General features: G+C 42.8%; 1 protein-coding gene across 14 annotated transcripts in view; it reads right to left on the minus strand.

The window, feature by feature from the left end:
- LOC140455148 (ras/Rap GTPase-activating protein SynGAP-like) overlaps positions 1-27291 on the minus strand; it is a 1171996-nt gene that overhangs the window by 770361 nt on the left and 374344 nt on the right. Inside the window, exon 1 of one of the 14 annotated variants that reach the window (XM_072549835.1) lies at positions 20974-21153. The exons of 12 other annotated variants lie outside the window; for them this stretch is intronic. The gene's annotated coding sequence lies outside the window, so the exon portion shown is untranslated. Of the gene's footprint in view, positions 1-20796; positions 20896-20973; positions 21154-27291 lie in introns of those variants that run through there. One more of the 14 variants, XM_072549836.1, reaches the window with a different exon arrangement.

The following is a 27291-nucleotide window of genomic DNA, read 5'->3' on the forward strand; positions in this document are numbered from 1 at the left end:
AACGTCTCAGAGAACATCTCTGGTATGCACGCCCTGTGGTCAAACAATCCCACCGCCCTGTGGTCAAACACTTCAATGCCCCCCCCCACCCATTCCACCAAGGACATGCAAGTTCTGGGCCTCCTCCACTGCCAACTCCTGGCCACCCGACAACTGGATGAAGAACACCTCATCTTCTGATTTGGGACTCTCCAACCACACAAAATCAATGTCAATTTCACCAGTTTCCTCAGCTCCCCTCCCCTAACCTTATCCCAGATTCAACCCTCCAACTTGGCACCACCCTCTTGAACTGTCCTACCTGTCCATCTTCCTTCCCACCTTACTGCTCCACCCTCCACTTTGACCTATCAGCATCACCCCCCCCCCACCTTCATCTACTTATCACATTCCTAGCTACCTTTCCCTGCCAGCCCTCCCCCCTCCCATTTATCTTTCAGCACCCTTGCAGACCCCCCCCCAAAATTCCTGATGAAGAGTTTATGCTTAAAACGTCAGCTCTCTTGCTCCTTGGATGCTGCCTGACTGGCTGTGCTTTTCCAGTACCACACTTTTTGACTCTGATCTCCAACATCTGCAGTCCTCACTTTCTCCTCCTTCATAACCAATTGCCTGTGATGCAAATTTCAAATAATTATGTACTTGAACCCCTTGGTCTCTCTGTTCTACCACACTACCCCAGGACCTTCCCATTAACTGTCTAGGTCCTATCCTTATTTGAAGTACCAAACTGCAATATCTCCTGTATTTGATCAGGCTACCCGCTCTACAATGCCTGTGTCCAGTTTTCTTTTGGCCACTTTGTTTGTTTTGCTATCTTGATCAAATGTCTCCATATTTCTTTCTTCAAATTTCAACATTTCCTAATTGGATGTTGCATAGTCGCTAGGTTTTTCCTGACCAGAAACTTTACTGGCAACAGGAATCTCTATTTTGTTTTAAACTCCAGTTGACATTCTTCTTTCAATTCCTTATTTTAATTATTTTCAATCTCCTGATAGAGGCTGGAACTGAACTAAGCGCTCGTTACTTTTCTTCCTCCTCTCTGAATTTACTTTTCTTACCCTTTTATTAAGTTTAGGCCTCTTAATTTCCAATTCAAAAGTTATTTCCTTTTCCTTGTCTGCTTATTGGAATTCTATTTCTAACTGCATAATTTCTGTCTCATGTTCACGTTGTTCTAATTGCAGCTCAATCATTCCCAAATCTCGGAGTATCTGGCCTCCCTTGTATTTCCACCAACCATAAATACTGTGCTAGCACTTTAACAATCTCTGCTTCCTGAGCTTTCATTAAATCCAGTAAATCAGTCAGGGAAACTTGCTCCATCGTTTAACTGCTTACAATGCAATCTCATACATAACATGAACACTTCTTTTTTTCTTTCATCCTTTACCAATTACTAATACTATGTCCAATCTCATGTTTTCTATTCCCAAAATTCCCTCCTTGAACCCTCCAATTTTGTGACAGGACAGATGCACCAGAGATCATACTGCCCTACTCGGTTAGCCACAGTACAAAGGTAAATGTCTTACTTTATCAAAACTGTCTTGAGAACGAGGTCTTAAAAAGAGATTTCTACATAAAAAGAGATTTCTACAATAAAACCAAAAAGCTGTTCACTAAGAACAAACTTATTCTTTCAACAAGCAACAAAATGTTTTGTTAACTAAGTTATTGCGTAGACATGCAGGAAACCTCTTCAAATTTAAACATATATATTCAGCTACAGAGAGGATGGGACAATACAGCTATGTAGAGCAATTCAGAAAAATACAGAAAATCTCAAATTGGTCAAGAGTCCAAACTAAAAGGGTAGAATAAGATAATTTTCTCAGACTGCCTTCAGTTTCTTGTTGACGAGATCATATTGCTGTTGTCCATAGTGCAATGGAAGGTCCTCAGTTTGGACGGCATATCAGGTAAACATAGGTCTCATAACTGAGTTTGCAATTCAGTTTTCCAAGTTTAGAGAATAATGCTCCATTTAACTTTGTTTCTCAGTGCATGGATGGCAGCAACCTTTAAAGTCAAAAGGCAATACGTTGGCAAACCAATCATGCCGATTATCTTGCAAGGGATCATAGAGTTCCTGGAATTCTATCAAGTACTCAGGAAATACTTTGCTGAGCTATGTCTTCAGCTGGTTTTCTTGAATGGTAATTTTATTCATTGAAAGAGAGAGGGTGGGAGGGAGAGAGAGAGAGAGAGGTCATTAAGCATCTGCTATCTCTCTCATAGGTTTTCTCGACTTTTTTTGTAAACAGCTAACAATCCTCAGTTATTTTGACTTCTTCAGTCCAAGAGGTCAGATGGTAAAACTTTTCAAATGAGGAATTGAACAATCCATTTTCTAATTCTCATATTCCATCCATATGAATGTGTTCTAATGTGGGAATAAAAATATTTCTTCTGTATTCAAAGGGCACTGAGTACAGAAAAATTCCTTCAATTCCTACAAGGCACAGTGACTGGACACAGAAACACTTATTCATTACTCAGAGGGCACTGAAACTGAAATTCTCCTTCAGTACTGAGGATGTGCAGTGAGTTGTATTTTTTAATTCATTTGTGCATTGCTGGTTGGCCCAGTATTTATTGTCCATTTCTAGTTACTCTTGAGAAGGTGGTAGTGAGCTGCCTGCTTGAACCACTGCAGACTATATGCTTTAGGCAGACTCACAATGTTGTTATGGAAAGAATTTTAGGATTTTGACCTAGTGACACTGAATGAAAGGTGATACATTTCCAAATCAGGATGGTGAGTGGCTCAGAGAGGAACTTGCAGGTGCTGGCTTTCCTGAGCATCTGCCTGCCTTCTCCTTCTAGATAGTAGTGGCTGTGTGTGCAAATTGCTATCAAAGGAGCTTATTGGATTTCTCCAGTGCATCTTGTAGATGGCATGCCCTGCTGCTACTGAGCATTGATGGTGGAGGGAGGGAATGTGTGTGGATGTGATTTCAATTAACTGGGCTCCTTGGTGGTGTTGAGCTTCTTGAGTGTTGGAGCTGCACTCATCCAGGAAGTTTGGAGTATTCCTGACTTGTGGTGGACGGGCAATGGGGAGTCAGGAAGTGAGTCACTTGTTGCTGTATTCCTAGCTTCTGTCCTGCTTTTGTAGCCAGTATTTAAATGGTTAGTCTTGTTCAAGTTCTCAACAATGATAACCTCCAGGGTGTGGATAGTGGAGAATTCAATGATGGTTACACCATTAAATATCTGGGGGCAATATTTAGATTGTCGAATATTAAACTGGTCATTGCCTGGCATTTGTGTGGTAGGAATGTTTTTGCCACTTGTCAGTCCAAGCCGGGATATCGTCCAGGTGTTGCTGCATTTGGACATGACTGCTTCAGAAAAGAAAAAAAAACCATAAGAGTCTTCACAATGGTGCTGAACATTGCACAGTCATCAATGAACATCCCCATTTTCTGACCTTAAGATGGGAGGGAGGTCATTGATGAAGCAGCTGAAGATGTTTGGGTCTAGGATATTACTGTGAGGAACTCATGTAGAGATGTGCTAGAGCTGAGATAACTGACCTCCAACAACCAGAACCAACTTCCTTTGTGTGAGGTATGATTCCATTCGGGTACAGTTACAGCCTTTCACTACTTATGGAGCATAATGACAAGCAATAGAAACAAACATTCAGAGTATAGAATCACAAGGGAAGGGATATAGAGCAAACTGACAGAGCTGTGGACTGACAAGTCTCCTGATCCAGATGGACTTCATCCTTGTGCATAAAAGATGTTGTTAATAAGATAGAAGATATGTTGGTATTAATAATCCAAAATTCCATAGATTCAGGGAATGACTCCATCAGAATGGAAAGGAGCAAATATACATCCCTTCTATTCAAGAAGGGAGGGAGGCAGAAGACAGGAAACTATCGGCCATTTGCCTTAACATCTGTCTCGGGAAAGATGTTAAAATGAATCATTGAAGAGATTACAGCTGGACAAGGTCATTGGAAAATTCAGCACAGTTTCATCAAAGGGAAATCATGACATGAAGTCATTAGGAGGAAAAGTATACTGGCTAAATACAGAGATGACTCGAGGATGGGTTGGAAAGAATGTTGTGAAAGAAGCATAAGGAGTTTGCAAATCACATAGGTTGAGTGAGTTGGCAAAAATCTGGAAGGTGGAACATCATGTTGAAAAGTACACAGTTGTTAACTTTGGCAGCAAGAATGAGAAAAAAATTACTGAAACGGAGCACCACTGCAGAATAAAAGCAAAATACTGTGGCTGCTGGAAATCTGAAACAAACTCAGAGAATGCTGAAACAACTCAGCAAGTCTGGCAGCATCTTGGAGAGAGAGAAATCGAACTAGCATTTCGAGTCTTTCAGAATGGTTAAAGGGAGATTTTTGTTTTCTCTAAGAGAAATTGAACATCAACAAGAAGTTATGCTTGAGTTGCACAGGCTTTGGAGGAGACCACATCTGGTGTGCAGTTTTGGTTTTCTTATTTGTAGAAGATAAATGAGATCAGAAGCAGTGCAGAGGAGATTTACTAGATTGATTTGATTTGTTTTATTAGTGTCACATATTGCTAAGTACAGTGAAAAGTTTTGTTTTACATGCAGTACAGCAGATTGTAACATACAAAGACACAAAGATTGTCACCTTGAATGACCGAATTTTACATGAACATACAAAGTACAAGCACAAGTACATTCAGAGGGCAAACCACCCTGCCATTCAATAACATGAGGGATGATCAATTTATGTTTCAAATCCCACATTCTCCTTTACCCTGAACAAAAATCTACCCAGCTCCTCTTTAGAAATGTTCAAAAATGCCACCTCCATGTCTTCTGAGGCAGAGAGTTGCAAGGTTACAAACCTCTGAGAGAAAGACAACACAGTGACTGTGTACAGAAACACTCTTTCTACTCAGAGGGCATAGTAACAGGGTACAGCAAATTGCAACACTATATTCAAAGGGTCATGGTTCCAGAAACAGTCCTGCAATACTCACGCACCTGGCTGAAGACAGATACACTTGGTCACCATGTACAGGCACTAGGCAGAGGGTACAAAACATGACTTCAAGGGGGCAAACTAAGTATGTGAAACTGGCACCACAACTCACAGGTGACACAGTTACTGGGTACAGAAACACGCCTTCAATACTCAGAGGGGTCAGTGATTGGGTACAGAAACACTTCTTGCAGACAAGCATATTCCAAGATCCATGACCATATGCTGAGGGATGCACTAAAGCTTGAGGTAGCTGCTACCAAGGCACAGTGGGGAAAGACCACCATTTAAGGTCTTTCTGCCAAAGTTAAATGGAGTTTTGTTCAGTTAGCGAACCCTCCCTGTGCTTCAAATATAGGTAAATATAGTCTTGTAGAAGCAAGAAATACCTTGAGCATCCAAAGGAAACCTATGCATACACAGGGAAAATGTGCAAACTCTACACAGTCACCAAGGCTTAAATCAAACCTGGATCCCTGGCGCTGTGAGGCAGCAGTGCTAACCACTGAGCTATCATGCCATACAGAAACACTCCTTCAGTACTCAGAGGGCACAGTGATGGGTACAGAAACCCTCCTTTAATATGCTGGAGGCACCGTAAATGGGCACAGAAACAAACACTGCTTCAGCACTCAATTCTGGCAACAGAAAGCTACCTGAGTCACAAAGCGGGAACAGTAAACAAACACTACTTCAACATTGATAGGGACCAGAAACACTTCGCCAGTACTCAGCGGGCACATTGACTGGGTGCATAACACTATAAACACAGCAGCAGAAGTAGACCATTCAACCCATCCAGTCTGCTCTGCTATCCAATACTGACGTGATAATCCACAATTCCAGTTTCCAGCCTTTACTCCATAATTGGTGGTTCTCTTCCTGATTAAATACCTCTTCATTGCAGCCTTGAGTATACTCAATCCGACCCAAGAGCCCTTGTGGTAAATAATTCCACAGATTCCTTCAGGAGAAGAAATTCCTCATCTACCTTATTGGGGTGACTCTTACTCTGAGATCATAGCCACTCTTCCTAGATTCTGCACAAGTGGAAACAGCCTCTGTACTCATCCTGTCAAGCATCCTAAGAATCTTATATGTTTCAACAAATTCTCTTATTATTCTAAATTCAATTTCTCCTCAGAAGACTGTCCATCCGTACTTGACGTCAGACTAGTAAACCTTCTCTGGACTACCTCTAATGATCATATGTTGTTCCTCAGATAACGGGACTGAAACTGTTTACAGTACTCCAGGTCTGATCTGACCAGAAAGCTGTATAATTTTAGCAAGATCTCCTTATTTTTATACTTCATTTCCTTTGAAATAAAGGACAGAAATCAATTTGCCTTCTCTATTAACAACTTAGGAGATAAAATGTTGCGATACAAGCACAAAGACCCCCAAATCATTCTGGGCTGCATCTTTGTGCTGTTTCCTCCTATTTAAATAATATTCAGCTCTTCTATCCATATTACCAAACTGCCAAACCTCTCATTTTCCCACATTATGTTCCATTTGCCAAGGTTCACCCGCTCACTTAACCAGTCTGTGTCCCTCTATAGATGTTTCCATCATCTTCACTACTTGCTCTCCTGACCATTTTGCACATCTGCAAACTTGGGGATAGAACATTCACGTTGTCATTTAAGTCGTGAATATACATAATGTAAAGAATTGTGGTCTTTGTGGCACTCCACAAGTTCCAGGTTGCCATCCTGAAAATGCCCCTGCCATCCCAAATTTCTGTCTTAGTCAGCCAACCCTACATCCATGCTAATATATTTTCTCCAAAACCACAGGCTCTTACCTTAATCAGCTGTCTAATGAGCGGTATCTTATCAAATGCCTTTTCGAAATCAAAGTATATATGTTCTTCTTGTTAACTTCATAGAGAACTCTGATAAATTTGTCAGGCATGATTTCCTCTTTATGAAGGTGGCTCTGCTTAATCATATTATGTATTTCTTAGTGCTCTCCTACTACATCCTTTATAACGAAGTCAACATTTTCCAAAAGACAGGTGTTGAGTGAACTGGCCTATAGTTATCTGTTTTTTGACTCCTGCTTCTGCTGAATAAAGGTGTCCCATTGACAGTTATCCAATCCTTTGGTACTTTCCCAGAAGCTAAGTATTCTTAGATGATTACTACCAGTACATCCGTGATCTCTGTAGTTCTGATTTGACTTATTGTTGTCACGTGTACAGAGCTACAGTGAAAAACTTTGTTTTGCATGCAGTATAGGCAGATCATACCATACAAAGTACATAAGGGTAATAGAACAGAGTGACGAATACAATGTTAGAGCTGCAGAGAAGGTGCACAAAGAGAGAGGTCAACATTAAATTTGAGAAGCCCATTCAGAAGTCTAATTACAGCAGGGAAGAAGCTGTTCTTGAATCTGTCAGTATGTGTGTTTAAACTTTTGTATCTTCTGCTTGATGGAAAAAGGTTGGAAGAAATTAGAACCGGGGTGGGAGGGTCTTTGATGATGTTGGCTGCCTTTCCAAGGCAGTGAGAAGTACAGATGGAGTGAATGGATGGCTTGCCTGATGGATTGGACTGTGTTCACAACTTTCTGTAGTTACTTCCTTACGAATGAGGATGTAACCCATTGGGTTCCAGCTTTGTTGCCTTCTAGCCATATTTGTCTCTCTAGTACTTTTGCTCTAGTGCCTGCCATTATTTTTATTTTCTCCCCCCACCCCTTGATGACTTAGCATTTTCAGAATGCCATCAGTGTCATCCATTGTGGCGGTTGATGCAAAATATTTCCTCTGCCATCCCCTGGTTCTCCATTATTGTTCACTAAGGGATTGATGTTTACTTGATGTTTCTCTTAATTTTTAAAATATATTTAAAGGAAGCTCCTCTCTGTTTTTACACTTATTGCTAGTAGCCTTCATTGTTTATTTTCTCCCTCTTTATTGCCTTTTGATCGTCATCTGTTTCTTTTTAAAACTTTCTTAATCCTTTGGCTGATCACTGATTTTTTTATAGCAGATTGTACATTTTTTTCTTTCAATTTGATACTATCATTAACTTCCTTGATTAATCATGGCGCGTTTATTCCTTTCCTAAATTCCTTCTGCATGTGATATATCTTTGCTGTGTCATAAATTATTTTCATAAATATCAGCCATTGTTCCCATACCATATTTTCTCTTTCTCAGACCACTCCAGCCAACCCTTAGTTATGTTTAGTACAGTTGTTCCGACCCAACTTTCTCACTCTCATACTGACTGCTGAATTAAACCATGTATGATCACTGTTTCCTGGAAGTGTTTACTCTAAGATCAGCCTGATCCCTGGATGGATCCACAACATACTGTTCTAAGAGTCTTCCTTGTGGCTATCTCTGCCAATCTGGCTATCCCAATTGACATGAAATTTAAAGTCACCGATGGCTAATATAATGCCTTGATTTACAAGATCTTCTGATCCAGTCCTCTTCTGACAGAACAGCTACTGTTCAGAGGCCTGTAGACCTTCCTACCAGTTTACTTCCCATTGTTATTTCTTATTTCGACTCATGAATTTGACATAATCTGATCTAAGATCATTTATTGCTATTTATTTCACACAATACTAACAAAGCTACCCCACCGTTTCCTTCCTGCCTTTAATTTTTAAAAAAGTACATACCCTGAAGATTTAGTTGCCATCTTTGATAATCTTTGTCACCATTAATCATAATGCGTGTAAAATCATGCACACTAACCTCCATTTGTGCCGTTAATTTATTTATTGTGTTTCAACTACTGTGTGCATTTAAGAAAAGAACCATTTTGCTGTTTTACCATTTTTTGTGCCTATCCTGCTGTTTGCTGCTCTTTAATGAACTTGGACACTCTCCTGTCCTATCCCAATCTAGATGTGACTATCAAAACAGTTACCCTGGAATGTCACCATATCATGTTGCTTTCAGAAGCCGACATTTCCCCGCTTCCAAGCTCTTGCACCCTCCCACAATTAAGTTAAATGGATGGTGGATTCCATGTGTTTCAGGCACTGGGCATAGAGTGATAGAGATGTACAACACGGATACAGACCCTTCAGTCCAACTCATCCATACCAACCAGATATCCTAAACTAATCAAGTCCCATTTGACAGCACTTGGCCCATATCCCTCTAAACCCTTCCTTTTCATATACCCATTCAGATGCCTTTTAAGTGTCGTAATTGTATCAGCCTCCACTACTTCCTCTGGCAGCTCATTCCATACACGTACCACCCTCTGAGTGAAAACATTGCTCCTTCGATCCCTTTTAAATCTTTCCCCTCTAAGTCTAAATCTATGCCCTCTCGTTTTGGACTCCCCATCCCAGGGAAAATACCTTGTGTAGTTACTCTATCCATGCCCCTCATGATTTCATAAAGATCTATAAGGTCACCCTGCAGCCTCTGATGCTCCAGGGAAAACAGCCCCAGCCTATTCAACCTCTCGGCACGGTGGCACAGTGGTTAGCACTGCTGCCTCACAGCGCCAGAGACCCGGGTTCAATTCCCGCCTCAGGCGACTGACTGTGTGGAGTTTGCACGTTCTCCCCGTGTCTGCGTGGGTTTCCTCCGGGTGCTCCGGTTTCCTCCCACAGTCCAAAGATGTGCAGGTTAGGTGAACTGGCCATGCTAAATTGCCCATAGTGTTAGGTAAGGGGTACATGTATGGGTGGGTTGCGCTTCGGCGGGGCGGTGTGGACTTGTTGGGCCGAAGGGCCTGTTTCCATACTGTAAGTAATCTAATCTAATCTAATATAAGCTCTCCATATAGCTCAAGTCCTCCAACCCTGGCAAAATCCAAATAAAACCTTTCTAAACTCTTTCAAGTTTCACAACATCCTTCCAATAAGAGGGAGACCGGAATTGTAAACAATATTCCAAAAATGGCCGAACCAATGTCCTATGCAGCAGCAACATGGCCTCTCAATTCCGATACTCGATGCTTTGACCACTAAAGGAAAGCATACTAAACACCTTCTTCGCTATCCTATTTACCTGCGATGCCACTTGCAAGAAACTATGAATTTGCACTCCAAGGTCTCTTTGTTCAGCAAAGAGGACCGCCCCAGAACCTTACAATTATGTGTATAAGTTCTGCCCTGATTTGTCTTTCCAAAATGTAGCACCTCAGATTTATCTAAATTAAACTCCATCTGCCATCCCTCAATCAAGATTGGCCCATCTGATCAAGATCTTGTTGTACTCTGAGGTAACCTTCTTCGCTGGTCAATATAACTCCAATTTTGGTGTCATTTGCAAACTTACTAACTATACCTCCTATATTCACATCCAAAACAGTTACATAAATGACGAAAAGCAGTGGACCCTGCACTGATCCCTGTGACACACCACTGGTCATAGGCCTCCAGTCTTAAAGGCAACCCTCCACCACTACCTTCTGTCTTATACCTTCAAGCCAGTTCTGTGTTCAAATGGCTAGTGCTCTGTATTCCATGTGATCCTACTTTGCTAACCAGTCTACCATGAGGACAAGTCAATGTAAAAATAGTAGTGATAGATGTAAAAATAGTAATGATGAATGCCTGGCTGAGGAGGTGGTGCAGGAGAGAAGAATTCACATTTCTGGATCATTGGAATCTCTTCTGGGGTAGAGGTAACCTGAATAAGAAGGGAGAATTACACCTGAATTGGAAGGGGCCTAATTGGCTGAGAGATTTGCGACAGCTGCCTGGAGGATTTAAACACGTAAAGGTGGGGATGCGGGGTGAGACCCAGGGAGATAGTGAGGAAAGAGATCGGTCTGAGACTGGTACACTTGGGAAAAGGAGTAGAGCAGGGCAGGCAGAGAACAAGGTAGGTAAATTAGACGGCGTTTATTTGAATGGGAGGTAAGGCAGATGGACTGAGGGCATGTTTGGGAACATGGGACTGGGATATCAATTACAGAGATGTGGCTCAGGGATGGACAGGACAGGGTAGAGGTGCTATAGGAAGGATAGAAAGGGGGCAGGAGAGGAGGCTGACTAGAGTTTTTGTTCGGGGATAACATTACAGCTGTACTGAAGGAGATTTTTCTGGGAATGTTATTTTGGGTGGAACTGAGCAATAAGAAAGGGATGATCAACTTATTGTAATTGTATGATGGACACCGCCCCCCTCCCCCAAACAGTCAGTAGGAAATTGAAAAACAAATTTGGAAGGAGATCTCAGTTATCTATAGGAATAATAGGGTGGTAATGGCAGGATTTTAACTTTCCGAACATAGCCTGGGACTGTCATAATATTAAGGGCTTGGATGGAAAGGAATTTGTTAAGTGTGTACAAGAAAGATTTCTGATTTAATAGGTGGATGTACCTAGTAGAGAAGGTGCAAAATCTGACCTGCTCTTAGGGAATAAGGCAGGGCAGGTCAATGAGGTGTCAGTGGGGAGCACTTTGGGGCCAGTGACCATAATTCTATTCGTTTTAGTTTTAAAATAGTGATGGAAAAGGATAGACTGGATCGCAGAGTTAAAGTTCTAAATTGGAGGAAGGCTAATTTTGACAGCATTAGTCAAAAATGTTTAAAAATTCATGGTGGGTGGATATTCACAGGTAAAGGGACAGCTGGAAAATGAGAAGCCTTCAAAAATACAATAACGAGAGTCCAGAGATAGAATGATCTTGTTAGGGTGAAGAGTAAGGCTTGCAGGTGTAAGAAATGCTGGTTGACTAGAGAAATTGAGGGTTTGGTTAAGAATAAAAAGGAAGCACATGTCAAATATAGACAGCAGAGATAAGTGAATCCCAAGAAGAGTATAAAGCTAGTGGGAGTATACTTAAGAGGGAAATCAGGAGAGCAAAAAGGGACATGAGATAGCTTTGGCAAACTGGGTTCAGGAGAATCCAAAGGGTTTCTACAAATACATTAAGGACAAAAGGGTAACTGGGGAGAGAATAGGGCTCCTTAAAGATGAGCAAGGCCACCTGTATGTGGAACAGCAGATACTAAATAAGTATTTTGCTTCATGTTTACTGTGGAGAAGGATATGGAAGATAGAGGACATGGGGAAATAAATAACGACATCTTTAAAAATGCCCATATTACAGAGGAGATAGTGCTGGATGTCTTAAAATGCATAAAGGTAGATAAATCCCTGGGACCTGATTGAGTGTGCCTTAGAATTCTGCAGGAAGCTAGGGAAGTGATTGCTTAGGCCCCTTGCTGAGGTATTTGTACCATCGATAACCACAGGTGAGGTACCTGAAGACTGGAGGTAGACTAACATGGTACCACTATTTAAGAAAGGTGGTAAGGAAAAGCCAGGGAACTATAGACTACTGAGTCTGGGCAAGTTGATGGAGGGAATTCCTGAGGGACAGGATTTACATGTATTCGGATAGGCAAGGACTGATCAGGGATAGTCAACACGGCTTTGTGCATGGAAAATTTCACTAACTTGATTGAGATTTTTGAAGAGGATTGATAACAGTGGACGTGCTCTAAATGGACTTCAATAACGTTTTCGAAATGAAGTGTTCCTCATGGTAGATTGGTTAGCAAGGTTTGATCACATGGAATACAGGGAGAATTAGTCATTTGGATGCACCAACTCAAAGAGAGAAGACAGAGGGTGCTGTTCGAGTGTTCCCTTTCAGACTGCAGGCCTGTGACCAGCAGTAGGCCACAAGGATTGTGCTGAGTCCACTGCTTTTTGTCATTTATATAAATGATTTGGATGTGAACATGGGAGATATGGTTAATATGTTTGCAGATGACATCAAAATTGGAGGTGTAGCAGACAGCAAAGAAGGTTACCTTGGAGTGCAAAGGATTCTTGATCAGATAGGCCAATGGGCCAAGGAGTGGCAGATGGAGTTTTATTTAGATAAATGTGAGGTACTGCATTTTGGAAAGGCAAATCAGAGTAGAATTTAAACACTTCGTAGTAAAGTCCTGGGGAGTGTTGCTGAACATAGAGACCTTGGAGTGCAGGTTCATAGTTCCTTGAACGTGGACTTGTAGGTAGATAGGATAGTGAAAAAGGTGCTTGTTATGTTTGCATTTATTGGTGAGTGCATTATGTGTTGGGAGTTCAGAGGTCATATTGGAGCTGTATAGGACATTGGTTAGACCACTTTTGGAATACTGCGTGCAATTCTGTTCACCCTGCTATTGGAATGACATTGTAAAACTTGAAAGGATTCAGAAAAGATTTACAAGGATGCTGCCAGGGTTGGAGAGTTTGAGCTCAAGGGAGAGGTTGAATAGATAGGGGCTATTTTCCCTGAAGCGTTGGAAGCTGAGGGGTGACCATATTGAGGTTTATAAAATCATTATATGCACTTATAAGGTGAATAGACAAGGTCTTTTCCCCAGGGTGGGGGAGTCCAAAACTAGAGGGTATAGGTTTAAGGTGAGAGGGGAAAGATTGAAAAGGGACCTAAGAGGCAACTTTTTCATGCACAGGATGGTGCGTATATGGAATTAGCTGCTGGGGGAGTGGTGGGAGCTGATACGATTACAACATTTAAAAGGCATCCAGATGGGTATATGAATAGGAAAGGTTTAAGAGGGATATGGGCCAAATGCTGACAAAAGGGACGAGAGTAAGTTAGGATATCTGGTCAGCATGGATGAGTTGGACCGGAGGGTCTGTTTCCATGGTGTATATTTCCACGACTCTGATTATAATACAACATGGCTGTGGGTTGAGACCTTTGGAGCCTGAAATAATGTAATAGAGGATGGATAAAGTCCAGCCGGAATATTGGCCAGAATGTGCATGCCAGGCAACTTTGAAAATAAAGTTAGTGGAGGGGAGTGCATTGTCAATCAGTTGTGAAACTGTAAGCCCCAAGGACCTGCACACTATTCACAGGGAGTTCAGTAATCTCACAGGAGTTGTCCAAGTCAGTAAGCATATCTATAAATGTTATATTCCACTAACTACTGCACTTCCTAAGACTCTTGCTTGATACCCTGGACATCCCATCACTTACTTAACCAACAATTTCTCACTATCAGAAGTTTGATCTAAGTTGATATGCCTCACTGTGCCCTTACAGCTGCCAGTCTCATAACCCATTTCTCACACACACTGTGTAACCTTAACAGTCACATAAACTGTATGCATTGCACCAACCTCACTGACCTCTGTACTCTCTCACATGAAAGACTTGTATTTATATGGCACGTTTCTCAACCATGGGAGGACTTTACATCCAATGACGTACTTTTGAAATGCAATCAATACTGTGATATAGAAAATGCAGAAGTCAGTTAATGCACAGCAGATAGTGGTGTGCCAGTGATTTAAGGAATCTTTTTTTTTGCACTGTTGATTGAGGGATGAATATTGATCAGGAGACCTGGCTCTTCTTTGAAATGATATTAAGGAAGTGTCTACCCCTAGCTCAGAGGGCAGATAGTTTTCAGCAAAATGACCACACTTCTGTCAGAACAACACTTCCTCAGTGTTGTGCTGGTGTGTCAGCCAGGATTGTCGGTGCTAGAGTGCAGGGCTGCAATCACAGCCCATGACCTCTCGATGCAGAGGACAGGATGCTGCATCCTGAGCCACAGCTGGCACCTTAAGGAGACAAGATGACAAGTCATTGAAGGTGGCAGGAGCTAACCATAGTTGGATAGAATGCTGCTGTCTATACTTAAATCTACAGATGAAACTATTCTTATCCTCACCTAATCCAACCTATCAGGTGAACACAGTGGCATAGTGGCAATGACGCTGGACTTGTAATCCAAAGACACAGGCTAATGCTCTGGGGATACGTGTTCAAACCCTACTTTGACATGGTGAAATTTGAATTCGATTAATAATTTTGGAATTTGAAGGCTCACCTTTGCAATGGTTATTATGGATTTAAAAAAAACCTCACAAACATCTGGCTTGTACAAGTCCTCTTGGGAAGGCAATTTGCCATCCCTACCCATTTTGCCATCATCCCGGAATCTCCTCTTCTTTACAAGGTACACAGAGTGGGAATCATTCTCCTCACCAGTTTCCTTTATCAAGCAACTGCAAGCTAATGGTGAGAGAGAGGAGCTGAAAGCAGAGGGAGACTCTGCTGACAAAGCAAGTCTCTTACTCTAACTCACACCCCGCAGATTTGCCAGGGCGGTCTAGAGGTGGAATCAGCCTGAGACAGGGTCACAATTGACCCACAATGTTTTCAGGGAAGCGACCTCAGTGGGGTGACATGCCAAAAGAGGTCGGTTTTCAAATATGCCCAAAGAACAGCAGCATGTTGGAATGGACAGCATCCATCCACCCAGCCTCTGCCAGTGTAACCATTACAGCTGCCACACAGTGAAGTTAGTCCAGTCACCTGTGCCAAGGTGGTGGAGCAGTTCAAAGAGGTCTCCCTAAGAAGCAGTGCTGTCATCAGTGCATTAGGACTATTTAGGGGACACTGGTGGAACTTTAAACACACTGGAGGAAGTGTGCAAGGGCACCGAGCTGACTTTTCTAATTGTGGAACATTTGATGGTTTGACTTATAAAGTGACTGAAACTCATGTATGTTTTGTGGTGGTGTATATTTCCGCATTACATCCAAGAGGAACCACAGAAATATTATGGAGCAGAACGGTTGAATAAACAATGCTATTTAGTCATGGAGGGAAGGGAAAAGAGCAGAATCTTTATCAGATGTTGGGAGTCGTAAGGGTTGGGCCAGATGTGGGTTATCCGTCCTTCCTCTTGGTCCAAGAGCTGGGTGCTGCAAATAGTATTATACCTGACAACTCAGTCAGGTCAACTCAACAAAGTGCAGTTCCAACAACACCCAAGAGGTGTGACACCATCCAGGACAAAGCAGCCCATCTGATCGGCTATCCACTCACTATCTTTTATGTTCACTCCCTCCACCAACAACTGCAGTGTGTGCCTTCAACAAGATGCACGGCAGCAAAGTTCCTTCAACAGTACTTTCCAAACCCATTACCTCAGTCACTTTGAAACCAGGGGCAACAGACACATGGAACACCATCACCTGCAAGTTCCCTCAAGGTCACTGACCATCTTGATTTGGAAATATATCATCACTCCTTCAGATAGTAGTTGGAATGCGAAAACTGCTATCGTAAGGAGTGGCTGAGTTGAAATAGCATAAACACCTTTATAAAGGGAAGCTAGATAATTATGTGAAAGAAGATGGAATCGAAAAGATGCAGAATTATGGAACTATTAAAGCAAATGAAAAGGCCAATCAACCTATCATGTTGTTGCTGCATCCTCCAATTCACACAATGCAGCTCCACTATCCTCTACCAACTCTCTGCACATTCCTTCTCTTAAGAGATTTAGAATCTTTGGAAAATGATTAAGTATTTATGTCACTGAAGGGGGCCAACTGCCCATTGTGTTTGCAGTCACACTTCACCTGATGAAGGAGCAGCACTCTGAAAACTTGTGATTTCAAATAAACCTGTTGGACTATCAGCTGGTGTTTTGTGACTTCTGACTTTGTTCTCCCCAGTCCGACATTGGTGCCTCCACATCGTTGTCTTAGTGAAAATTGAACCACTCAGCCTAATCCCATTTTCCAGCACTTGGTCCATCTCTCTCTCTTCAAGTTACAGAGCCTCAGGTGCATTTCCTTTTGAGTGAACTTTGGCCTCCATCATCCTATCAGACCATGACTTGAGGACCCCCACCACCATCTGGGTAAAGGAACTTTACCCCATCTCCCATCTACTTTAACTCAATTGCCCCTCACCACTTCTACCTTTGGGAAATAGCTTCATCCGCTCTACCCAAATCTGTTGCAATGTTTTACCAGCTGAAACAAGTCTTCCCTCAGCCTCCTGCATTAAGCAATGAGGAGTGTGATGCAGGAAAGGGTGGTAAGGACTCATTGGTTTTAGTCACCGGCTTCTGACAGGTTGCACATTCTACACCAAGATTCTTGGCTGGACGGGGAATATATTGAGGCACAATGGTTTCTGTAATGACCCATTGGCCGTGGAATCCTCTGGATAGTTTTGCTTAAATGTTGTGTTCCAATGGTGTCATTGAAGGGAAGGCAAGCCAGATGAGGAGCGAGATCCAGCAGGATGAAAGACATGGAATCAGGAGAGATGTGTAGTTACTGGAAACATACAGAGGTCAGAAAGGGTGGTTTGAGAAGCACCATATGAAATCAACTGTGAATTACCTACGTCTAATGATGGGCTCATTCCCCTTCCTTGTGGACTGACAACAACATTACGTGCACCCTTTCTCTGCACTCCTATCTGTAGGGTAAAGGTGAAAATGCCATTGTCCTACTGGACCATTACTCTGCTGTCTGTCAGAGAGAGCAACAGAGCAAGAACACAAAATGACTGGTGGTGATTTACACCATAGGAAAGGGAAGAAGCTGAGAAAGAGACTCCTCCATGGTAATCTTAGCTGGGTATGCAGAATTGAACTCATGCTGTTTGCATAACTCACAAACCAGCCAACCAGCCGATCTGATTTTAACCTCAACTCTACATTCCTTCATACTGCCCCTGATAATATTTCATCCCCTCAGTCATCAGACACTCAACTTGAGAGGAAATAATGTCTCCTCAATTTCTGTTTTAAATGGGCACCTTTTTTTTTAAAACTATGACCTCCTAGTTCTAGATTCTCCCACAAGAGGAGACATCCTCTGCACATTCACCTGGTGAAGTGCCCTCAGGATCTTATATGTTTCTATTAAGTCACCTCTGACTCTCCTAAACTTCAGAGTATACAGGCTTAGCCTGTTTAGCCTTTCTTCATAAGGCAATCAGTTATTTCAGCTATGAGTCTCGTAAACTTTTTTGGAAATGCTTCCAATGCATTAACATTCTTCTGTAAGTACGGTAACCAGTACTATACAGTACTCCAGATGCAGTCTCACCAATACCTTGTATAATTGAAGCATACCTCCCTCCTCTTGCATTCAAATCCCCTCACAATAACACATAATATTTTATTAGTTTTGCTGATTATTTGCTGTACCTACTTACTAACCTTTAGTGATTCCTGTATTAGAACACCCAGATCTCTCTGCATCTGGGACCTTGATCAGATGGCCAAAGGACTGAGGAGTGACAGATGGAGTTTAATTTAGATAAATATGAGATGGTGCATTTTGGTAACATGAAACAGAGCAGAACTTACAGAGTTAATGGTAGGGTCCTGGCGAATGTTGCCAAACAAACACCTGGGATATACCCGCATAGTTCCTTGAAAGTGGAGTCACAGATAGACAGGGTGGTGAAGGTGATGTTTAGCACACCTACCTTCATTGGTCAGAACACTGAGTAGAGCCGGAATGTCATGTTGCGGATGTAGAGGACATTAGCGAGGCCACTTTTGGAATACTGCGTACAATTCTGGTTGTCCTTCTAAAGGAAGCATGTTGTGAAACTTGAGAGGGTGCAGAAAAGATTCACAAAGATGTTGTCAGGGTTGGAGGGTTTGAGCTATAGGGAGAGGCTGAACAGGCTGGTGCTTTTCTCCCTGGACTGTCGGAGACTGAGGGGTGACCTTATAGAGATTTATAAAATCATCAGGCACATAGATAGGGTGAATAGCCAAGGTCTTTTTCCTCAGGTGGGGGAATCCAAAACTATAGGGCGTAGGTTTAAGGCGAGAGGTGAAAGATTTAAAAAGGACCTGAGATGGCATGGAATGAGCTGCCAGAGGAAATGTTGGAAGCTAGTACAATTACAGCATTTAAAAGGCACTTGGATGGGGTGGCACGGTGGCTCGGTGGTTAGCACGGCTGCCTCACAGTGCCACGAGCTCAGGTTCAATTCCAGCCTCGGGTGACTGTCTGTGTGGAGTTTGCACATTCTCCCCGTGTCTGCGTGGGTTTCCTCCCACAGTCCAAAGATTTGCAGGTTAGACAAATTGGCTGTGCTAAATTGCCCATCGTGTTCAGGAATGTGTAGATTAGGTGCATCATTCAGGGGGAATGGGTATGGGTGGGTTATTCTTTGGAAGGTCGGTGTGGACTTGTTGGTCCGAAGGTCCTGTTTCCACACTGTAGGGATTCTAATGTGTGTGGGGTCGGGGGTGGGTGGGGAGGTGTGTTTGAGAGAGATATAGGCCAAACCTTAGCAAATGGGACTAGGTCAGATCAGGATATCTGGTCTGCACTGATGAGTTGGACCAAAAGATCTGTTTCCGTGTTGTTTGACCCTCACCATTGAGGTAAGATTGTGGGAATGTTCACTTCAGATTGGAAATGTTCAGCACCATCCTTAGCTACTAGGCTTCCTGTGGCATCCTGAAACAAGCTCTGAACAGCATCTCGCTCAGGCAGACAAGCAGCAAATAACATTGGCACTGCACTAGTGCCAGGCAAAGAGCAGCTGTAACAGGAGAAAATGGCCCAGCATCTGAAATGGGTTGAAGTGGAATTTCTGGGAATGGGGTGAGTCCTGGTAACAGACTATCGGAGAGATGTAATGAAACTTTTAACATCTCAACTAAAAACAAAATGCATTACATTTTTCACACTCAAAGTGTCAAACTCAACTTTCTGTCATGTAATCCTTCAAAAATATTCATGTTACAGAGATCCTTCTTGGATAAGGAACATGACAGTCTATAAGGGTAGACTGATCTTGGGCAGTACAGTGGCTCAGTGGTTAGCACTGCTACCTCACTGCATCAGGGACCTGGGTTTGATTCCAGTCTCAGATGGCTGACTGTGTGCTTGCACATTCTCCCTGTGTACTGCTTGGGTTGCCTTTGGGTGCTCGATTTCCTCCCACAGTCCAAAGATGTGCAGGTTAGGTGAATTGCTATGCTAAATTGCCCATAGTGTAGGCTAGATGCATATGTTAGGGGAAATGTTGAGTAATAGGGTTGGGGAATGGGTCTGGGTGGGATACTCTTCAGAGGGTTGTGTGGACTTGTCAGGCCAAATGGCCTGTTGCCTTCACACTACAGGAATTCTATGACTCTTACTAACTAAAAATGGGTTACAAACTAGAATCTAATCAGGGTTCAGATGGTTTATATACAAAATAATGGATACCTGGGAGTGAGTTACAGACTGGAATCTAATCGAGGGGTTCAGATGGTTTATATACAGAATAATGGATACCTGGGGGTGAGTTACAGACTGGAATCTAATCGAGGGGTTCAGATGGTTTATATACAGAATAATGGATACCTGGGGGTGAGATACAGACTGGAATCTAATCGAGGGGTTCAGATGGTTTATATACAGAATAATGGATACCTGGGGGTGAGTTGCAGACTGGAATCTAATCGAGGGGTTCAGATGGTTTATATACAGGATAATGGATACCTGGGGGTGAGATACAGACTGGAATCTAATCGAGGGGTTCAGATGGTTTATGTATGGGTTGGAGAGAGTGAAGGAGTGATTGGAGAGACAGATTATAATTACAGATGCTATCGTGGCTATTTAAACAGCTCCTGGAGAACTCGTTCCCTCTGCGTACTCACTCGTGCATTTCTGTCCGTTCGGGAGCCCTTCATCTTCTATTGATTGTTTCAACATATTCAGTTGTTGCTCATTTCCGTTGAAGGGTACCCATATCAAACACCGGCTTAACTAACCTCGTTCCCAGGGAGCGATAACAGAGGCAGCTGTGACCACAGGAATTGAAGGGGGAGCAACCGCCCATGTACAATCACGTAACACAAATTGCCAGTCTACAATATCAATTCGTTTCTGTGCATCTGTAATGATATATGTGGAGATAACAATACAGGCGATTGATTACCAGAATAGTTCAGGCTCAGCCAAACCCCCACCATTTTGGATACCAAAGGAATTTAAAATAAACACCCAGTCTCTCACTGCATTGACAAGACAGGGTTAACTAAGACGCTTACCTGCAGCCTCTCTGTTGCCTGCTGACTATTCTGTCATGGTGACACCGAGCCTCAGTCCCTGCTTCCATTCACCTCTCAATGTTGCTGACAACCCATCACTGACTGCCCAGTTCCCCTTCCCACCCTACACACACACACACACACACACAGACAGACCGCTTTCCCGCAGCGACTCACCGGCAACACCCCCCCTCCACACATCTCTCTTCTGACTCTTCCACAGATCTGCCTCCGGCGTGACCAGCCGACCTCGATCTCAGCCCAGGAACTCAAAGGGGTCCCCTAGCTCAGGCCTGTCAAAATCCATCCCTGGGGCAGAAGCAAACGGATGGGGACGGTATCACTCACTTCTCTCTCTGCTCTCCCTCCACACACACACACACACACACACACACTTCTCTCTTCAATGAGCAGTGCCACTCTCATCCAGCCAGGGAGAGAGAATTAGCCACACGAACATTCTCCCTCTCTCCTTCCTATGCCCCTCTCCTCCTAATTTTCCAATACCCCCCTCCCCCAAAAGGTTATTTCTCAAAACCAAACAGAAAAACAAAAAGGTCAATATTCCTCTATCTTTTTTATTTCGGATTTAGCCAATTGGAAAGCTCACACCCAGGAACAGACCCGTCCTTCTCTCTCTCTTTCTCGCTCTCCATGACAACCACAAGGTCCACAGTGGAGATCTTTTTAACCCGTGCTAGCACTGTCTTAATGTCAAGGGGAATGGAATGTCTTGTGTTCAGTTGATGGTATGACCTCTGACAATTGCCAGGCACTCACCTTGTTACCTCCAATCTCCTCCAAATCCAAAGACAAGGATACCCGCAGTCAACTCTCACACCCATTCTCCCATGCTTGCTAAGTATTTAGCCCAGCCAGCAGTAGGCAGGGGAACATCAGAACCAGAAGCATGAGTCGGCCCCCTCCAGCGTGCTCTCCTGTCCAATAAGATCATGGCTGCTCTGAGGGTGGCCAATTCCACTCCAATTTTCCTGCCAATATCCCCCATGACGCGCGGCCCCGAATATAACAGCAGCCTGTTCACATAACGACCTAGAGAACTGGACGCGAGTGAGAGCCGCAGGTCACCTTGGTGCCTGGACGAATCCCTCAGTCTCTTAGCCATCGCCACATCCTCACACTCACCACGAGTTTCATCGGTGGCACTGAAACATATTAAAGCCACTCTCAGAATGGCTGAACTTATCGTTGTTCATACACAGAAGGTGTTTGGCTTGTCCATCCCTAATTACCCAGAGGAGAATTAATATTTCACGTTGCTGTGGATATGGAGTCACATATAGGCCAGACATGAAGGGCATTCCTTCCCTCAAGATGGGGGTTTTCAACAATGGTTTTACAGTCACCATTAGACTCTTAATTCCAGATTTTTTTTTAAATTGAATCAAAGTTCCACCATTTGCTGTGATAGAATTTGAAACCAGTTCCCCAGAACATCACCTGGGTCTTTAATCTAGTGATAATACCACCAGGCCTTCATTTCTCCAAATGCAAGATCTTATGTTCCTACAATGTCAGTCCATCTTATGGCCCAGGAAGGGACATAACAACCTAGAGAAGACCAACAAGAACTGTGGAATTCCACTCCTGTGTATCACCCTTCTGTGAGTCTTTTTGAGGATTAAACCTAATTGTTTGTCTTCCTTTTCCTTTCACACTCTACTCTTTTGCTCCATCTTAATTCAATTTCCCTTCCTTACTTTTCATCAGCCTCACCCTAACTTTGTTGATTAGATTAGATTAGATTCCCCTACAGTGTGGAAACAGGCCCTTCAGCCCAATAAGTCCACACCGACCCTCCAAAGAGTAACCCACCCAGACCCATTTCCCTCTGAATAATACAGCTAACACTACGGGCAATTTAGCATGGCCAATTCACCCTGACCTGCATATCTGTGGGAGGAAACCGGAGCACCTGGAGAAAACCCACGCAGACATGGGGCAAATGTGTAAACTTCATACGGATAGTCGCCTGAGGCTGGAATTGAACCTGGGTCCCTGGCGCCGTGAGGCAGCAGTGCTAACCACTGAGCCACCGAGCTGCCCTGTTGACTTACGTTCATATCCTTGGGTCTCCTCTGGTACCCTCAAGATTTCCTTCAAGTATGGTTGCCCATCTATGCTTGGACTGTGCCCATCTGCTGCCACCCCACCCCATTCACAAATACCAGAAGATGCAGGACGGATGGGGGGAAGAATCTAGGATTCCATGAAAACTTATAGCAAGAGCATAGCCTTTCAGTCCATCAACCTCATGCTGGTTTTAATGATTCACATTATTTCCTCTCACTTCATTTTCCCACCCCTTGCCATACGCTTGTCTCTATCTTGCTTCCACCCTCATGGTGCCCAGTGAGATTCCATCCTTTCATCTCAACCATCCCATGTCAAGTTCCACATTCTGTAGGTGAACAGGCCTCTCCTGAAACCCTTGTGGACTGACTAATGGCTATCTTCAATTCATTCTCTGTGAGCATCACTAGCACAGCTGCCCATCATCAATTGGCCTAATATTAGGTGGCTACTCAATACTGAAGGCTGTTAGGAGTGAAGTACACCACTATTGGTCTGCAGTCACATATAGTCCAGATTGAGCAGGGACAGCATTGATGAACCAGATGTAAATGATAACTGACATGTTTCTTTGTCGCTAATATGAACGCTAGCTTTGCATTTCAGTTTCATAATTAATTGACTTTACATCTCCTCCCAGTGGCCATGGTGGGATTTGAACCCACATTCCTAAATTATTAATCTGTTCCTCTGGATAATTAGTCCAGTGTGTCAATCACTATGCTACTGCTTCCCAGTATACACACTGGTGAAACTATTTTTCTGTGTCCATACCACTTTCAAAATCTTGAAGACCACATCTTTCTGAAAGAAAAACAGCCTCATCCTGTTCAATCTTTGCAGGGGTGGTGGGGTGACCTTCCTCCCTCTGAGTCAGAAGTTCACACAGTGTTCCTCCCTAGAGAGAAAAGCACAAAATGCAGTGCAGTGCTGACAGAGCAAGTGCCGTGCTGTTGGAGGTGCTGTTTGTGGAGGACATGCTAATACTCAATGACCTTATCCACCCTCAAGATACCATGGCTACTATTACAAAAGGTGGGGGGAGAGAGGGTTTAGTAAGGGATTTCTTCACAGTCCTGGGGCCAATCTTAATTCAACGACCATCATCACAGTTAAAAACACACACAAACATTATCACATTGCTGTTGGTGGGAGCTTGCTGTGTGTGAAATAGCAGCTGCGTTTCCTACATAACAGCAGTGCCTACATTTCACTGAATGGAAACCCCATTGATTGGATGCCCTCAGCTTGCAAAAAGGTGCCATACAAATGCAAGTCCTCCTTACATTTACCCTGCCAGTTCTGGTGTCAGCCTTGTGAATTGCTCTATTGCACCTTCTCCAAAGCCTCCTACCCTTGTTCAGTGGAGGTGTGCTTCCTTCTCGGCTCAGCCCTGCTCGTCGGAGGGGTATAGCGAGGGGCGGCGATTGCGAGGAAGGATCCGACTCCCGAGGAACCAGTCCGCGGTTGCTGCTCCTTCTCCTCCGCCGCTTCTCACGTACCAGTGAAGCGATGTTCATTTCAATTGCCCTCTCTGCAATTCCACAACGGCTGTTGAGCTGCTTCGTCCTGCTCTCTCCCTCTCTCTTTTTTATTATTATTCAGCTGGCATGTTGCCTAGCAACCAGTCTTCCCTGTTCTTTTTTTAAAACACCAATAATGTTAACCTCTGAATTACCGCATGTGCTCTGGCAAACCTGCGAGTGACGTTACAAATAAGAGGAGGCCATTCAGCCCCTCTCAAGCTTGTTCCACTATTCAAAGAAATAAGTATGCGATATGTATTTTAATTTCTTATCTATTTGCCTTGGTTACGTAACATGAAGAAGTGCTTCCTGATGTCACAACAGAGCAACCTTGCTCCAAGGAATTATTGAAACCCCTGGCTCTGCATTCCATGACTATTAAATCTAGTGCCTATATCTCCATAGCACTGCAAATTGTTTTTCTTCCATCTCTCTTTTGAAATCCATATTATCTCTGTTAACTCAATTGACAGAACTCCTTTACTCAGCAGAACTGAGAATCTCTAGTCAGTGTACAGATGCTCCCAGGATGAGGGACTAAGAAACCCCTTTCAATGTGCAGTTATCTCCACGAGGGAGCAATACTAAGAAGCTGCAATTTGTATATGGTATCTCCACCAGGGAGAGACACTGACAAACACAAGTTAGTGTACAGATATCTTCCTGAGAGAGGGGCAGAAACCCAGTCAGTGCACAGATATCTCCCTAAGAGAGGGGACTGAGAGACACCAGTCAATGTGCAGATATCTCCCTGTTAGAAAGTGACTTAGAGAGACCACTCAACATATTGGCGTCTTGCTGAGAGAAGGAACTGAAAGACTCAAGTTAGTGTACATATATCTCTCTGAGAAAGAGAGGAGACTTCGAGATCCCAGTCAGTTTTCAGATAACTCGCTGAGGGGACTGAGAGTCAGGTCTGTGCTCAGATATCTTCCTGAAGGAGAGGGACTGAGAGCCCAGTCAGTGTATAGCTTTCTTACTGAGGTGATTGAGAGACACTGGTCTGTGTAGATATCTCCGTGAGAGTGGGATCTGAGAGACATCAGTCAGTATACATATATCTGACTGAGAATGAGAGGGCTGAGAGATCCCAGTCAGTGTATATTTATCTTACTGTGAAACAGGGGACTGAGACACTCCAGTCAGTGTTTAGGTATCTCACTGAGTGGGAGGGAATGAAAGATACTGGTCAGTGTACATATATCTCTTTTGTTGTAGGTCCTTGAAGACAGGAGTGGTGTGGTAGTGTTAGTTTTTCCTTTCATGACATTGTAGTGACATTTTTTCACTGTTGACCTGAGATAATTCATACATTTCCAGGCTGTGGTAAACCCATGTAATCACATATTCCTTGTGACATCTCACAATCCCCTGAATAACCAGAAATTCTCCAAGGGACCAAATATTATCAGCACAGATCAATCACATTATCCAAGACTAATCAAATATTCCCAGAATAATTACATAAGTCTATCCCCAAAGTAATCAAATCACCCCAAAGTAAATTTATATTCCGAAAGTATTCGTAGATTTCCAGAGTAATCTTATATTCACAGAATTATCACTTAAAGTAATCATTTCCACAGAGTACTCACATATACTCAGAGTAATCACATATAACCCCAGAGTAGGCAAACATTCCTAGACTAATCACATAACCAGAGAGGAATCTCTTAATTTCCTGAGTAATAATATCCCAAAATGCTAAAGTAATCACATAGACTCACAGTAATCATGTGTACATAGAGGAATACATAACCCTCAAGAAGAGTCATGTATCCTCCAAAGTAGTCACATACACCTTTTGAAATGAGACAGTCCCAGATTTATAAATTTCTCAGATTAATATTTCCAGAGTAATCACGTAACCCCAAAGTAATTATATACCCCTCTGATAATTTTTCCAGAGCAATCATGTACACTCAGAGTAATCACATAACTTTTACTAATCACTGATTCCCAGAATTATCACATACAGCAAGGAAAATCAAATATCCTCACAGAATCATAGACCCCAAAAATAATCAATTTCCTTCGAGAAATCAAATATCTTCAGAATACTTACATATGTCCAGAGCAATCATGAATCTACAGAGTAATCACGTAGAGAGTGTAATCTTCTACACTCAGAGAAAATACAGAGTAATCACTTTTCTCCAGAGTAACCTCATACACGTCGAGTATTCAATTATCTCCACAACTACATATGTCCAGAGTAATCAGATATTTCCAGGGATGTTATATATCCCCATGGGAATCACACACTCAAAAAGTAATCACATATTTTCAGAATAATTACATATTCACAGGGTAAACATTTTCTCAGCATAATCACATATCCCAGAGTAATCATATATCTGCATGGTAATCACATATAGAAAGAGCAATTGCAAATCTGCAGAAGACGCACATATACCAAGAATAATTATGTTTGACGAGAATAGTCAGTTGCCACTCAGGGCTGTCAATACACTTAAAATAATCACATATCCAAAGAGTAATTACATATACCGAGAGTAATTCCATAATCCCAGAATAATAACATATCCACAGAGTTATTATAAATTTCTCAGAGCAATGACACATCCCATGAGTAACTGCACATGCCCAGAACAATTATATATTTTCAGATAATCACATATTTCACTGAATAATCATATAATCATAAAATATAACAAATCCCACAGAATAATTACACACACTCAGAGTAATCACATACACCCAGAGTAATCACATATCAGAGTAATCACAAATTTCCCAGAGTAATTGCGTACCTCTAAAGTAATCACATATCTCTCACAGTAATCACACATCACAGAGGCAAGCCCATATCCTCAGGGGAATCAAATATCTCAGAGATTAGGCATATATCCCA

The sequence above is a fragment of the Chiloscyllium punctatum genome, chromosome 30 (assembly GCF_047496795.1).
Source record: "Chiloscyllium punctatum isolate Juve2018m chromosome 30, sChiPun1.3, whole genome shotgun sequence".
In the NCBI taxonomy this organism is placed as follows: Eukaryota; Metazoa; Chordata; class Chondrichthyes; order Orectolobiformes; family Hemiscylliidae; genus Chiloscyllium; species Chiloscyllium punctatum.